Source organism: Canis lupus, chromosome 3 (genome assembly GCF_048164855.1).
Source record: "Canis lupus baileyi chromosome 3, mCanLup2.hap1, whole genome shotgun sequence".
In the NCBI taxonomy this organism is placed as follows: Eukaryota; Metazoa; Chordata; class Mammalia; order Carnivora; family Canidae; genus Canis; species Canis lupus.
In genome coordinates, this window is record NC_132840.1 from 17,916,080 (window position 1) to 17,931,668 (window position 15,589).

Below are 15,589 nucleotides of genomic sequence, written 5' to 3' on the forward strand. Positions count from 1 at the left end.
TGGGCAGCCAGGCCTCCATGCACACCTAGGAGGGGGCAAAGATGGAATTACTTTGAATATTTAACAGAAAGTCCTGTTTTTATTAATATTTCATGAGTCAGCCTTCCCATACCAAAAAGCTTTCCTTCCTCTGAACACCTGGGATACATTGTAGAACAGAGCCCTCCAGCTTTGGATCCTAACAGTACAGGATTTAATGTAAGAAACATGCTGTGTGCCCTAGGCTAATTACTTTACCTCTCTTAACTTCCCTTTCCTCCTCAGAAATGCAGGTGTAACAGTATCACTCACATGGTTGTTCAGTGGAACAGATATTTTTAGAAGCAACACACCTGGCCCTAAGAGGGGCTTAATAAATACTCATTCAATCTGAAACTTAATTTTTTAAGAGACACTCCTACTGTCTCTATTCCCAAACTTTACCCCATGTCTGATGTCCCCGGAAGGAACACAATGCCCTGGGAGATCACACTTGATATGACACTGAGGGACAGAGACTCCAGAAGGATCCTGAATTATCCATTATCTAACCAACACTGGATTAGGCCAACCAGCTTCACCCATATGTGTGGGAGATGGTGAGACTGAGAGGCAAAAGGGAGAGTGTTAAAAAATGTTCTTCTCACTTGAAAAGAAAAGAGAAAAATCTAACCGCTGCTCATTGTGATTCAACTGAATGCAATTAAGTTTGTGTCTGTTTTAAAGTCATGTCTAAAAAGTCTCTCAAAAATAACCACTTGGTCACCTGGAGTCTGTGCATGAAATTGCTGGTGCAAATTACTGCTGCCTGGTGTCCTTCATTTGCCCTTGGACTTCTCTCTGATTCATTCGTCAGCATCGCAAAGATGTTGGTTGCTGGCTCCTCTATACATCAGCTAGTCCCTCATGCCTCCCCTGCTGCCTCACCACAGCAGCAAGAAACTGAATACTTGCAGACAGGATCCCACCCTGGGCAGCAGCACAGGGGCAGTGGCACCTCCCTCCATGTGGGAGAAAGTAAGTGGCCAGAAGGAGGCAGAAAAGAGGACTCAATAGGTCTGAGTAGGGTGCTTGGGAAGGAAAATCTTAATGCACATGGTAGAGCAGCCCTGAGCTACAGTGTACAGCTCCAATGAAAAGACAGTGACTAAAAAATAATGCAATTGTCACCAGATGCATCCATTCCCCTTCACCTGATTTTAAGAAGGATGCACAGCTGGCTCATCAACTTAATAGTCACTGGGTGTTGCCAGCTCAATAGTGTCCTGCACAAAAGGGCCCTGACCTCCTTGGTAGCAAAGGTAGACTTTCTGCTATTACCTAACAGAGGGACAAGAGGAGGAGGCCACCCAGATATTGGAAGACAATGACACCCAAGTTCAGATGTGGCTTCATTAATAATAAAGCATTTAGCTGCACACAAGAGCCTCTCCATGGCCCCCAGCAGCCTCACCTACTTGAACAAGAATCTCTAAGGCAGTGTGGGTATGGTCTGAAGGACATGGCCTATGATCTACTGAGCTACGTCTTCTCTTCTTCCTCCTCCTGTGCATAATGTCCCATGGGATGTCTGGTACAAGTAAGCACATACTAAGTGCTAGGTGGATGTGTGCAAGGTAGGGTGGACATATGGATGAACACATGGATGGATAAATAGCTGGACAAAGTTTTGAGACAAGCTGAGAAGGGCTGTGCATACAGTGTACTGTGGAAGAAAGTCTGAAATAATTCAGGTGACTCAATCAGATTTTCATCTTCCATTTGTAGACAACCATTCAGAAGACTGGCAATCATTTTAAAATTAAATCAAATGGCCACCTAGATGCCCAAGAACAGCAGTCATGGGTTATTGTTCAAGATATTCCATTTGGATATTGAGGCTTAGCCCAGAGCTCAAAATATCCCTCTCAACCTTTGATTAGCTTCAGTCAAGAGTCATCTAGAGATGACCAAGACCTTGACATGGGCTCCACTACCCTGCCTCTATCAAAAGACTCTGTGCAAGTGACCCTGTGGGACTTCTGTGGCTAGATCATAAAGTGCCATCCCTTTCCACCATGCTGTCTTGGGACACTCATTCTTAAGCAGCCATGACGTGAGGAAGCCCAAGCAAGTCCACATGGAGAGACCACATGTAGGTACTCCAGCTAACAGAATCCAGGAGCATTAAAATAAAAATGGTTTACAATTAATTGATGGGATGGTTTGTTTCGCAGCAGTGTTAACTGCAACACTGGACCTGCCCAAACCCAGACCACTTAGCTTGAGCCTTGATATTGAGCCTCTACCCTGGTAACTCCTAAAGCGTAGGAGTTGCCCTCTCCTCCTATAGCCTTAGATATTTGTTAGGGTCTAACTACCTAACACCAATAAAATTGATAGATCAAGAGGCTGCTGCCCACCTGGTCCATCGGCCACCATTTATACATCTGTTTTATGTTTTGTGCACTAGCTTAGACTTGGCCACAAGTTTTGGTCACTTCAATAAAATCATTTACCCTATCCTCGCCACCAGCTCTCTGCTTCCCAGAAGTTCTGGTCCCTAAAATCCCAACAAACCTCGACAGATGCTAACCTGGGGATCCTGACAAAAAAATACCCTCTATGTTCTTCATACTCAATCCAACTTACTCTTAAGACACACTTGAGGCTGCTCAGTGAATGGTAAGCTAGTCCAAAAATAGGCTACTGTCACATTTGATCAAAAGCTCCACTTTTAGAAATCAAATGAAAGAGGAGCATTTATAAAGCTCCTTCAGTGGACAGGCAGATTCCAAGGAGCAGCAACAACATGGTGTTCCAATCCATCCCGCCATGTGGGAGGTAGTCAGAGCCTCGCAGCACACTCCTGCGTGAGGAAAGGCAGGCAGGAGCGGACATAATTCCCAATTAGAAACATCCATAGGCCCTTGAGGGGGTGGTCAAGCTCCTGCATATGAGTGGACACATCTTACTCACCCAAAGGAGCAACCCAGAAACCCAAGAAAACATAATGGAAACTTAATACACAGACATAATGGGGCCCCTGGTCCAAGCCATGAAGCTAACTATGGCTGCAAGGTCCAGAGTAGCCAAGAGAGGAAGAAATGCTGTGTCTGGCTCAGGTCCCGAAAGAGAAGTGACTTGAAAGCACCCACCACATTTTTATATCTCGGCATTGGTGGATGATTCAGGAATCCTTGTGGGTCCCAAGTCATAACCCCCTCACATCCCAACAGTGACCTATGGCTTTGGAAGACCATAAGCACCACCAACACAGCAACTAAGTCAGCCATCCAAGGAAACTAATTATCTTGACAACCAGGGGGTTTTTATCCTTACCTGTCATGTCGAAGACCTGCTAGTTTATCTCCTAAATTTCCTTCCAAGACATTTTTGGTTCTCCACTGGCATCATGCAAGGGCAGGCCACAGCTTCTCAGAGCAGCCTCCAAACAGAAATCCCTATTCCAACTCAGCCGCCTTCCCCACATTCTCCACACTGCCTCCAGAGAGATTACTTTTCATAATAAAAATCTAATCATGTCACTCACCCCCCATTCTGAAAACTCCAGTGGCTTCCCAGTGATCAAAGGAAAAAGTACAAAATCCTTCATATGTTCTACAAGTCACTGCACAGTTTGGGATCTACATCTACCTACACCTCCTCTCCTTCACCCTCTCACCTCCTCCTCACTCCCTACTCTCCAGCTACTTTCCAGGATCATCTACGCCCCTCCCAATCCCTGCCCCCCCCCCAGGGCCTGGTCCTGATGCCCTGGAGAGTGCTTTTATCTCTTATACCTCTTTCCCTAATTAACTCCTACCCACTCCTTAGATCCAAAGAGAAGTGGATTCTCAGTTAGATATCCCAAGTTCAAAGTCCAGTCCAGCCACTGACTTGTAACTACAAGTTATAATTATCCCTGGGGGCATAAATATCTCTGTGACTCAGTTGCTCCAGGGGATCATCATTGCTACCTCACATGGTCATTATGAGGATAAAAGAGTTAACATATGTAAATTAGGTAAAAACAATTGCCTCTGGACCTAGGACATAAAAAGCCCTCAATAACTATTAGCTCCTTATTCTTAGCTCAAATATCCCTTCCAAGGAGAGAAGCCTCCTTAAGATTCCTTCCTAAACGTTCTTTGTTCAAGCACTTACTGCTTCATAATTATGCATCCTTTACTGGGACTGATTATGGTATGTCCCACCCACTGATCACAACAGTGGGGAATCTGTATGTTTTTGCTCATCTAATAGGCCAGTACTTAGCATGGCTCCTGATATACAGTAGATACTCAAAATCCTATGAAAGATGGACAGATGGATGGATGGATGGACGGAGATAGAAGAGTAAATGAATGGATGATCAGATAGGTGGATGGACAAATAGATGGATGCACAGATGAGAAGATGGATAGGTAGAAGAAAGACAGACGGATGGGTAACTGGATGGATAGAAGGATGATTGGATGGATGGGATGGATGGTGATGGTCCACATAACACAGAGTATGGAGGCTAGCCATTCTTACTACCCAACCTTACACCCAACAGCTTCACCTTCATGAGTTACCCAGAGTCCTGGACTACTTTGTGCATCTTCTGTGATGATCCTGAACATGATCAGTTCTCTTTCCCACCTCACTACTTTTGGTGGACTCCATCTTACAATCCAGGGGGGACTGGACTTCCTGGTGGCATTATACTAAGATACCCTAATGACAAAACACTGAACACAGCCACTGCTTCAAAAGAAGGTCAATGAAGACAGTGGTAGCCTAAGTTGAGGCTGGGGTCGAGAGCCCCCAGCCCTCTCTGCAAGATTCTACAAGGATGGCATCTAAAGAGGATGTTTGTCCCCTTTGGACATGAAGAGAAAAACCCCATGGCAAATCAGAGATTGACCCAGATCCCTTCTCAGGTCTCCTCCACTATCAGGAGGCAATAAGTATTCATGAGACCTGTTGGGGACATGGAGCCGGTAAGTGGACAGATGAGACCCCTGTACCTGGAGGTTAGCAAGGATAAGTAGAAGACAGATGGGAAATTGATAATTAAGATAAATTGTTAATTAATTGCAAAAGTGCAAAGAACATGGCATGCAAGTGAATGTGGGGTGGGTCAGGGGAGGGGGATTTGAATCATATACCAGGAATTCCCTGGCATGCAAAACATGACATGGATCTTAGACTAGTTCTCCCATGTGGTTTGTGGAGGCAAAAGAGGGAAGCACTGAGGAGGTCTTTTTCTATTAAGTTTCTCACTGGAAAGGCTAAGCAATGCTATGAGGTACTCTAGAGAGGTGCAAAAGGTGCCCAGCCCTCCCTACACATGTAATGTGCCTCTGCTGTGCAGGTTAGGTGCTTTCCCAAGCACTGTCACCAAATCACCCTGACAAATCCAGAAAAAGTGTTATCCGCTCTTTACATATGTAGGACCTGAGGCTCAGATGGGATTAAGTGAATTGGTCACAAGGCTGAGACAATAATGAAACCCAAGACTGTCCCCCCAAGCCCAAGCTCTTACTACTATACCAATGCAAAGGGAGTGACAGACACATGAGTGTTTTCTTCTGTCTCTGCAAAATTGAGGGACCTAATTCAAGATAAAACATTAATGTACAATAATTGTCAAAATAATCTGCAAATAAAATTCACAACTTGTTTAAAGATGGATGGGAAACTGTCACATAATAGATAAAACAGTGGTAATTTCATGGCTGCCATGACACTAAGCACCTGACATGCACAATTCCATTTACTCCTCATATCATTTCACTGATGAAGAGCTGACGATCATCATACCTGAGTTACAGATACAGAAATGGAGGCTTTGAGAGTTAAAGTCCTTGCTTATGGACCAGAAGTTGAATCCATGCTTACCCACCCCAGTGCCTAAGACGTGTATCACCTGACCATCGTGAACAGAGCTGACTTATACTCTGAGGCAAGGCAGATTGCAGTAGAATTGGCCAGGCTCAGGAGCAGAACTGGCCACTAAGAGGAAAAGATGCAGCTGAGAGATCTGGAAGTCTAGTCTGGTCAGTGTAACCTGACGCCCAAGGTTTTAGCAGCAGATGGTAGATGGTGGGTTGTGGGATAGAGAACCCAGAACAGTAAGCCAGCAGGTGGCATGGGGAAACCTGGCAAGGTCAGAGGGTCCCAGCAGCCAGGCCTTTGTGGAGACAGAATACTAGTCCCGAAGAAAGATACTGACCTGAGCAAGGCAGGGCCTGGGATCTGGAGACATGGGGAGGGTCCAAAGGAGGCAAGACATGGAAGGGATCCAGGAGCAGAATGAGGGAGCCAGGTGGAATTGTTCTCGGCAGCAAAACCAAAGTTCTGAGCTTGACAACTTAAATGTTCCTAGAGAACTGGGCAAGAGCTCCTGAGATTCCCAAGGAACTCCTTGGAAGAGAAGAACACTCTAAATTCTTTGGCAAGTAGTGACTGAGCACCTGTTGCATACTCAGCCCAGGCTCGGCCCTGGAGATAGAGCCTTAAATAAGACAGGCACAGTCCTTGCAATGCTGTGAGCTTCAAGTTCAGGGCAATATCTCCCCAGCCAGAGTCTGGGGATCCACTGGTGGGGGAGGGTGACTGTAAAAATGCAGATTCCCAGGCCCTGTCCCAGACCTGCTGAAGGAGGTTAGGAGTGGGAGCCTGTGTGGCCTTGAACAAGTCATCTAACTTCTTAGCGCCTCAGTTCCTCCATCTGTAAACGGGACCAGGAATAGGACTGGCTCATGGGTTGCTGTATGAAATTATTATACTCAGCACATGACAGGTATTCGACACAAGCCGAGATCATCAGGATCATCATTTTAATTTTATGCATCATCATCTAAGAATAGGGTCTATGAGTCTTCATTCTAATAAGACCACTCACTAGTCACTGCCATGCAGTAAATTTCGAGAATCACTGCATTGTTTTTCACTCTGTGGGCAGTTCCTGCTTTTCCAAAACGGGGATCAGCCAGCAGCCCAACACTGAGCCAAACAAGTATCTGTACCCCAAGCTGCCTGGAGGAAAATGAAGTCACCTTGGATCCAAATTCTGAACCTCTACAAGCAGCTGTCTCTCCTAGGAGGCTAGACAGAGTGACAGGAAACAAGGAGGACGTCCCCAACGAACTTCACACTGTGCAGTCATGGAGGACAGGAAGCACCTTGCCCACAGCTTGTGTCTGTCTGTGCAGAGATTATGACAACAGAATCAGACCAAGGGGAAACCGAGGTCTACCTTGCTTGCCGTCTTTCCTACCCCAGGCCTCCTCTGGCATTTCAGCATCTAAAGTCCCATTCATTCAGAAGAGCTTCAAAAGCATCATCAGTATTCCCTGTGCTGGATCATTTCCCCACAGTGTCCCTCCTCCCAGCCCAAAACAACATTTCGGCAGAAACACATGGGTCAGGAAGGAGAGCAGGAAGAGGCAATTCAGGCCTCGCAGGGCCCTGGGACTATACCATGTGTATAGTATGGTTTGGGATGCACACCTCCACTTCCCCTTACCACTTCCCTCCCTGTGGACACCTGATCCACGCTGGATCCCTGAAACCACTGACAGTCACCAGAACCCTAAGTGCCAGGAAACCAATGATATAAGGAGACAAAATAAAAAACAAAAAACAAAAAAACAGGAACTAGGTTTGCCTATGCAGATTTGATGCTAATTCCTGCCATGTTGATGAAAAGTCATCACTCAGTGCCCAATGACCAGGCAGTGCAAAAACAACCCACACACAAAAATGCCTCCAACAAACCTTGTTGTCATTTTCATTTGATCCCAACAGGAAATACTCCAGCGATGAGTGTGCACTCTTCTAAAGAGCAAGGAACACGGTGCTCTGCTGACAGTCTTTCAATGTCGAGGGCACTTTGCCAGGAACTATCTACTCGTGCCCTCAGCGTGGCTTCTGAAAGAGCTGCTGCGGCCCAGAACGCATGTCTCTAGCATTTCAACCAGGGACCCAGGATGCATTTTCCTCCTGGACCAAAATACAAATGAGGGTCGGCTGCAGCTACACACACATCAGTGAGTGACCATATCGGTGGGCTTAAAATACTTGCAATACTGTTTCTGGTTTAAAATTAAACCCTGAGAACCCAACCACTTCAGAAATTGAGCATGTGTGGTTGCTTAAAGGCTTTCTTTATAGTCACCACTGGGGTAACTTATCTTAAATAAAAGAATAGACTAAAATAACCAGAGAGAACCCACATCATATCATCATAAGGAAGTGGCTACAGAGAGAAGATGATGTGCTCATACTGAAGACACTCTAAACACAGTAAACATGTTTCCGCTGAGACCCCAGAAAAATGTCACCTGCTCCCAGGCACTCAGAGGCATCCTCCTCAGTGTCCCCAGTGCCCAGCCAAAGTTAGGAGTATAATAAATCACGATGAGAACATGCCCACAAGGCCAAGAGCCCTTAAGAAAGCAATCACTGCTGTTCGCTGGCCATCCTCATATGTAGGAACTCAGACTCCTCACAGCAATCGTCTGGGTTAACCGCTGCTCTTGCTCCCACATGACTAATGAGCAAACAGGCTCAGAAAAATTAAGAGGTCTGCCTAAAGTCATGCCCTGGAGTCTAGATTCAAACCCATAACTGACTTTGAAGGCTGAGCTCTTTCCCAAGGCACGAGTGAGCCTGAGCAGAGAAATGCTGCCCCACAGGGAAATCCTTCCATTGGGACTACTGGGGGAAGTGGCCTGTCTGCCCTCCCACCACCTATAGAACCTGAGTCCAGGAGCCTTCCCCTCCCCCCTGCTCACTGCACACTTGGGGTCCAGGCACCAGGAAAGGCAAGGGAGAGATCCTGGCTACTGCTCAGTTCTGCTATCTGCCAGCTGTGCCAATGTCCCTACAGAGACCTTCTTTGATGCTCAGGTGGTTAGGGAACCCTTCAGGAGCTGAGGGAACCTCTAAAAGAGCTCTATAAACAAATTAAAACAAAAGTGCCTAGTGATAAGAAAGCCCTGAGTCCTCATATGATTGACAGCAGCATTCTTTATAGTGCAGAGGTTCTTGGCTGCACACTGGCATCACCTGGGGAGTTTTTTAAACTATCAATAAAATATAAACAAATAAGGAAAGACATGAATGAATAAATGGATGAATGAGTGAAAACCAATGCCCAAACCCCAAATCACTGATGTAACTGGTTTGGGATATAGTCTGGGCTTCGAGATGTGAAAGCTCCCCAAGTGACTCTAATGTTTAGAAGTACATGGAATAACAGAGCATCTTCTAATCGATGGTGTCTCAGAGTCAATGAAAGTAAAAGCAGGGCTGGATGCTCGGAGTTTACCAGAGGAACTCAGTCTGATCCCCCAAACACTCCAGCTCCTTTTGCTGCAGAACTCTATCAGGCCAACAATAGAAAGTGTAGGCAGGCTTCATATATATTTTATCTGTCATCCTCAGAACATACCTAATACTGGTTTTATTGGGCCCATTTTGCATATAAGGAAACTGAACTTCAAAGAAGTCCAACTACTCACTCAAGGTTATAGAGGAAGTTACTGGTTGATCAGTGACCCTGGTCTACTCCCAAAACCTATGCCCTTTCAAAACAATATACTGGCTAATATATCGTGTTCCTTCTACACATAGGGCTAGGAGACAGAATATAAGGATAGGTAGGCCACAGAACATGAACCCCAAGAGTTTATAATCCACTCCAGAAAGCAGCCTGGCATCCAAGTCATCATCATCCCAGCCACCCTGGGCTTTCCAGAACACTAAGAGCTGAGGAAGTCCACAGAGGAAAATTTATTCTTGGCCAGAAGAGTCAGTTTCCACAGAGAAGAGCACTCTGGACTTGGCCCTTGGAAGGTCAAGGGGGTTTCTACAGGCACAGCAGAGGGAGAGGACAAAGGTACGGAGGGGCCCAGGTGCCATAACCCCATCCTGTTTCAGGGCAAAGGTCTCACCTGTCAAGTTCAGTAGGAGTACTGTACACCTACCCTCTACAGCCTCCTGTGTCATGGTACCCATTTCCGGCACCTGCTCAGGCTTACCATTTGGGTACATTTAGGTGCACAGTGCAGGTCTGGGAATTCCTGGAGAGGAGAGAAGCAGTCCCAAGAGCCATCTCAAGCCACCTCCTCTGAGGAGCTGCTCCTCCCGACACAAAGGCTACATTCCTGTGCCTGGTCCCAATGGTAGGGAGTTTTGCCCAGAAAGGTTGTATTAATTAATCCTTGGCCCAGTATCAAGCCCAGCTTTGGCCTCACAGTCCTCAGGAACTGAGCCCTCAGGAACTGAGCCAAACACTCAATTTACAGTTTGTATCCCGTCTGTGGCTGAATCTGAGGCTGAGAGATGGGATGTCTCTAAGTAAGACTTAAATATAACTGCTCCTGAACCCCAGACTCACCAAATGCTAACCTCAAAAGCTAGAATGCCCCCTGGCTGCACTGGACCTCCCTTGGGAAGAACCACCACATTCTAGAAGCTATGATCCCCTTGGAGGACCAGGGGAGACAAACAGCTCTCTTTCCTGGGCACCCTGATTTTATCTACACACGTCCTCTTCTTTTCTTGTTGAACCTACATGTTATTATTCCCCTCTGTTCCTCAGGGCAGGGGTCAGCAAACTACAGCCTGAAAATCTGACCCACTTCTTGTTTTTGTAATTAAAGTTTTATTCATAATGCAGTCATACCAATACTTTGCCATCACAAGGGCAGAACCAAGCAGTAGACAAAGAATGAATGGACTGTAAAGTTAAAAATATTTACTCTCTGGCCTTTTATGTTACAAGCTGCACGTGCAGACCCTCGTCAGAAACAAAGAAGAAAAGGATGAGGGGACCTAAGAGAAATTCCTTACGTCTGGTGTTCCTGTCACAGGGCTCTTTTATCCATGCTACTAGGGTTCCTTCCCTCAAAGAGCATACCTGCCTTCAAACTCTGAAGACATCCCCCTTTATTTAGGATGAAGACCCTGATTCATTAATATGGCTCATAAGATCCCATAAGACCTTCTGTCCACCTCAAACACATGACACACATGACATGAAATGTTATGTGTGCCTTGCCTCTAGTAAAGGATGATGTTTTATGAAGCTTTTGTTTCACACACATAGACATACATACACACTTTTGTACTGAGCTCATGATGCAAATTTCTTTTGGTAGGTCATAGTCAAAAAGTGTGAAAGCCACTACACTAAAAAAAAAAAACAAAAACAAAAACAAAAACCTCTATGAATTAGATCTTAAATAGACCCACTTCTCTGCATCACCAAGTCACAAAACCTCTCACCTTGATCTTTGCTGCAGCCTCCCACATGGTCTTCCTTTTTTTAATGTTAGGGAGTATCCTCCTTTTTTAAAAAAAAAAAAAAAGATTCTATTTATTTATTTACGAGAGATAGAGAGAGAGAGGCAGAGACATAGGCAGAGGGAGAAGCAGGCTCCATGCAGGGAGCCTGATGTGGGACTCATCCCAGGACTCCAGGATCATGCCCTGAGCCACCCAGGCATCCCCCACGTGGTCTTCCTGCTTCCATTCCAGCCTTGACTAATGCATTTGGCACACCATGGCCAACTCTAAAAATCCCTGTCCTAAAACTCTTTTGGGTGGTCTCTCACTGCCTTAGGAATTAAACCCATGTTTCTTATCACAGCCCATAGCATTAGTCATGGCCTGGAGCCCACCTGCATGCCCCACCTTGGTACCACACTCCAGCTGTGCTGCCCTCTATCAGTTCCTTGGACATGTTCAACTCTTGGCCACTGTAGAGCCTCTGTGGGTGGGTATTATCCCTTTCAATACTAGGATTGAATCAGGCTTAATTGAGTTAGGTAAATACATTAACTTAATATGGTGGGATATTGGGGGCTTGACTATTCCCAATTCCTATACACACACACAGCATCACCAACTCCTATTCACCCTCTTGTTCCTATTTTAATGTCATTTCCTCAGAATATCTTCTCTGACACCTTATGTCAGGGACATTGTATTTTTAGCACTCTTTTCTATCCCTTACAACACCCAGCACAATTGTTACTGGTGATCTATGATTTGTGGTAACTGTCCCCTCTCAGTGCTGGATGGCAAGCCCCATGTAACAGGGTCTAAGTGTGTCCTACTCACCACTGTGTCCCCAACATAACCCCAGCCCACAACTGATGTCCAAGAAACACTCATCAAATGACTAAGTCAGTAAGTCTCATCCTGCTCTCTACAAATCTTAGCATGACACAAATGTCAAATTCTCATTTCTGTGTTTAGGAACTCTACTTAGTCACTGTACCCTAAACTACATTTGAAGTTCTAGGAATGGGTATGTTTAACCAACCTGAGAAGCCTGAACCTAGGCAGAATTGGAAAATACTTGGCATATTCTTCTAAAGCTTGCCAGCCCCATGTGAGTGGGATGCTTTTGTGACAAGCACATACCCTGCTATCCGAGAGGAGTAAGGATCAGAGTTCTTTGGTCCAGATAAGTGAAACCCCATTTTTTCAAGTTCTCACTCGCCCCACACATTCTTAATATCATTCCATCCAGAAGCTTCTAATGTGCTGGGACATCAGTCTTTTGGATGACAATTAGTCACTGATTGGCTCCTAAAAAGGCCAACTGTGACATGTTCCTTAGCCCATGTTGAAGCTTCTTCCATTATATGTGTCTGAGTCATACACAAAAAAAGCAGTGACATCTATTTCAAGTTTGAAAATGATTCGCTAATCCAGAAAAAAAAAGGTCAAGTTCAGATGAACTAAGATTGGCCATGAGTTCAAATTGCAGAGGCTGGCTAATAAATTCTTAGAAGTTCAGTATAATATTTTATTTTTGTGTATACTTGACATTTTCCACGTGAACATTGAGAAATGATTTGATGAGCATTTAGTGACTCTAATCAATATTCATCCATATGTTTGCTCTCAATAATTTTTTTAAAAATGGCAATGAAGGAGTTTGTAAAATAAAGAGACTGATTTTAGTACAACAAACAATAATTGTACAATCTTGTCTATAATTTAATTATAATCCGTTACTAAAATAACATTGAATTATGAATGAATTTCTAATTACTCTAGGTAAAAAAGTAAAATTCTATTTAGAGCAAGTTTTAAATAACTAAAAACACAACTCCAAGTATAGAGCTTGGCACTCAATACATATTTGTTGAATAAAAGACTAGCTCAGGCATCTAAAAAATGTGAAACTATGTTTAGCTTAAGCAAAATGAAAAAAAAAAAGCAGATTAATAGTGCCTAGGGTTCGGGATCTGGGTTCTGATATTCTCTAATGAAAGGAACAAGGACTCCTTGGAGAAATGGCTGACTTTAGGGTTGAGGCAGGGATTATACAAAATGAACCTGGAGCATTTTATAGTGCCACAAATAAGGGGCAAGATGAAGGCATATCAAAAAGACATAGAAGCCAACCTGAAAGAGCATGTGGTAGCCAAAACTAGAACAATTTGAGCAAACAAAGCAAATAATGTAGTGGTGGCTTATAACCCAAATCATAAAATATCCATTATGTCTAGTCAGATAAATTAGTGATTAATTAATTAGATAAATCAGGGAGAAGAGACAAATCTCCCATAAGAAAAGAATTCCAAATACTTTATGTAGATATTCACCCCTCAAGAAGTGGGTACTTAGTTCCCTACCCTTGAGTGTGGGCTGATCTTCATATGAGAAGAGAACCATCACAGCAGAAAAACCAGACAGACACAATCTCAGCCAAGTAATCAAGGTCAACACTAATACTGGTGAGTCATGTTGACAGCATGATCACCCTTGATATGATGTGATGAGAAGGGCACTTTACCTCTGGGGTCTTCCTGATAAAAATTCATAACACACTATCATCATGAGGAAAACATCAGACAAACTCAAGTTGAGGGACATTCTGCAAAATACCTGCCTGGTATTCCCCAAAAATATCAAGGACATCAGAAATGAGGAGAGTCTGAGAAACTTATAGATCAAAGGAGGCCAAGAAGACATGACAACTAAATGTAATGTGTTATCCTGGATGAGATCCTACGTTCTATAAATGAGCCAGAGATGGCCTCTGTTGATTGACCTCTAGGTTGTTTACTTCTTCATAGCAGGTTGTAAGGCTTGCTCAGGCAACACTAAAAATTTTACACACCGAACTGTTTTAAATATAGCCCAAATGACCAGGTTTTAGCCATTTACAGCCTGCTTGTTTTGCATATTCTACAAACTATGCCCAAAATTTGCTAGTGATAGGTAAGATAAATTGTAACTATAAACACTGCAGGCTCCTGTTGCCCTTTGGAGCTCCCTAACTCAGAGATTTTCTGTTGGGTTGGAAGCAACACCACCGTGACACAGGGCACCCTTGCCTGCTCCTTCTCTCCTGTGAATTCTCTGCCTTCCCTGTGCTGAATAATCACCCCTCCACATACAAAACTGTCAAAGCATCACCCAAATAAATAAAGCCTGTGTATGCTACTGCCACCTCACTGTAATATCTGTTTCCTTGACCAGCTCTCAAATCCTTTGATTTGAAACCAAAAGAAGAAGAAGAAAGAAGAAGAAAGAAGAAAGAAGTAGTAGTAGAAGTAGTAGAAGTAGTAGTAGAAGAAGTAGTAGTAGAAGTAGTAGAAGTAGTAGTAGTTGTTGTTGTTGTTGTTAAGGAAAATCCAATGAAGTCCAAATGAAATGCAGAGTTTAATTAATAGTGATCCACAAATCTACCAATACCATATCCTCAGTTGTGACAAATAAGACCAGGGGAGCTATCATCCTTTCTCCAGTGTCCATGCATAAAGCTTAAATGTCATTCCAGAAGGTGTGATTTTTTTTGTCTCCACCCTCAGCCTTGGTGCAGCGGTACAGAGTTTCTGTCCAACTGGAGAGAGGCCAACAGGACAGGCCTGGGGAAACTGACGTTATTTTGAACACAGAATGGAGAAGATCATGCCTAAGATCATTACTGACAACAAAAGAGATGTTCATGACAAGCAATTAAGAGATGACCAGTAGTTCCCTGAAACTAGTAACACACAAGATAGCAGGAAGTCATAAGTATAAGAGAGTGAAACAGAGAAAGGGACAATCAAGAAGGGACCTTCTGGGATTATACTCATCACTACAACTCCAGAAACTTGGGCACATGTATTAGGCTATATCCATTCAGAAGCAATCAGAGCTGGTTGTGGAGCATTCCACATTGACCTGTTAGCAAGGGGCAGAAGCCTTAGTGACTCAAGGAGTTTAAGTATAACCTCTGATCAAACACTAACTTAACAATAAACTACAATATCCTCAGGAAGCTTGGTTTGAAGCCACATTCATCCCTGGTGGTCTGGAAGACTGTGTATATGCCCAAGCTGCACCCTTTCAGGAATGACCACAGAGGGAACATCCCAAATACCAGTCCCCAGCATAGAGAAAAAACTATAAATCCTCTAAATGGTGTAAGTGGTTTCTAAGTGACATACAAATCCATACAAAGAGTGGCTGAAAGGGATAAGCACCACTTTTGGCCAGTAAGTATCTCATGTTGACCTAAGAGGAATCCTTAAGAAACCAGGCTAAAATATAAGATTTTATTTATTTATTCATGAGAGACATAGAGAGAGAGGTAGAGACATAGACAGAGGGAGAAGCAGGC

At 44.1% G+C, this 15,589-nt stretch overlaps 1 protein-coding gene across 4 annotated transcripts in view; it reads right to left on the bottom strand.

Moving 5' to 3' along the window:
- Positions 1-15,589, bottom strand: part of CDYL2 (chromodomain Y like 2) — a 268,630-nt gene that overhangs the window by 76,681 nt on the left and 176,360 nt on the right. Inside the window, exon 1 of one of the 4 annotated variants that reach the window (XM_072819365.1) lies at positions 7,729-7,869. The exons of the other annotated variants lie outside the window; for them this stretch is intronic. The gene's annotated coding sequence lies outside the window, so the exon portion shown is untranslated. Of the gene's footprint in view, positions 1-7,728; positions 7,870-15,589 lie in introns of those variants that run through there. 4 annotated transcript variants of the gene reach the window in all.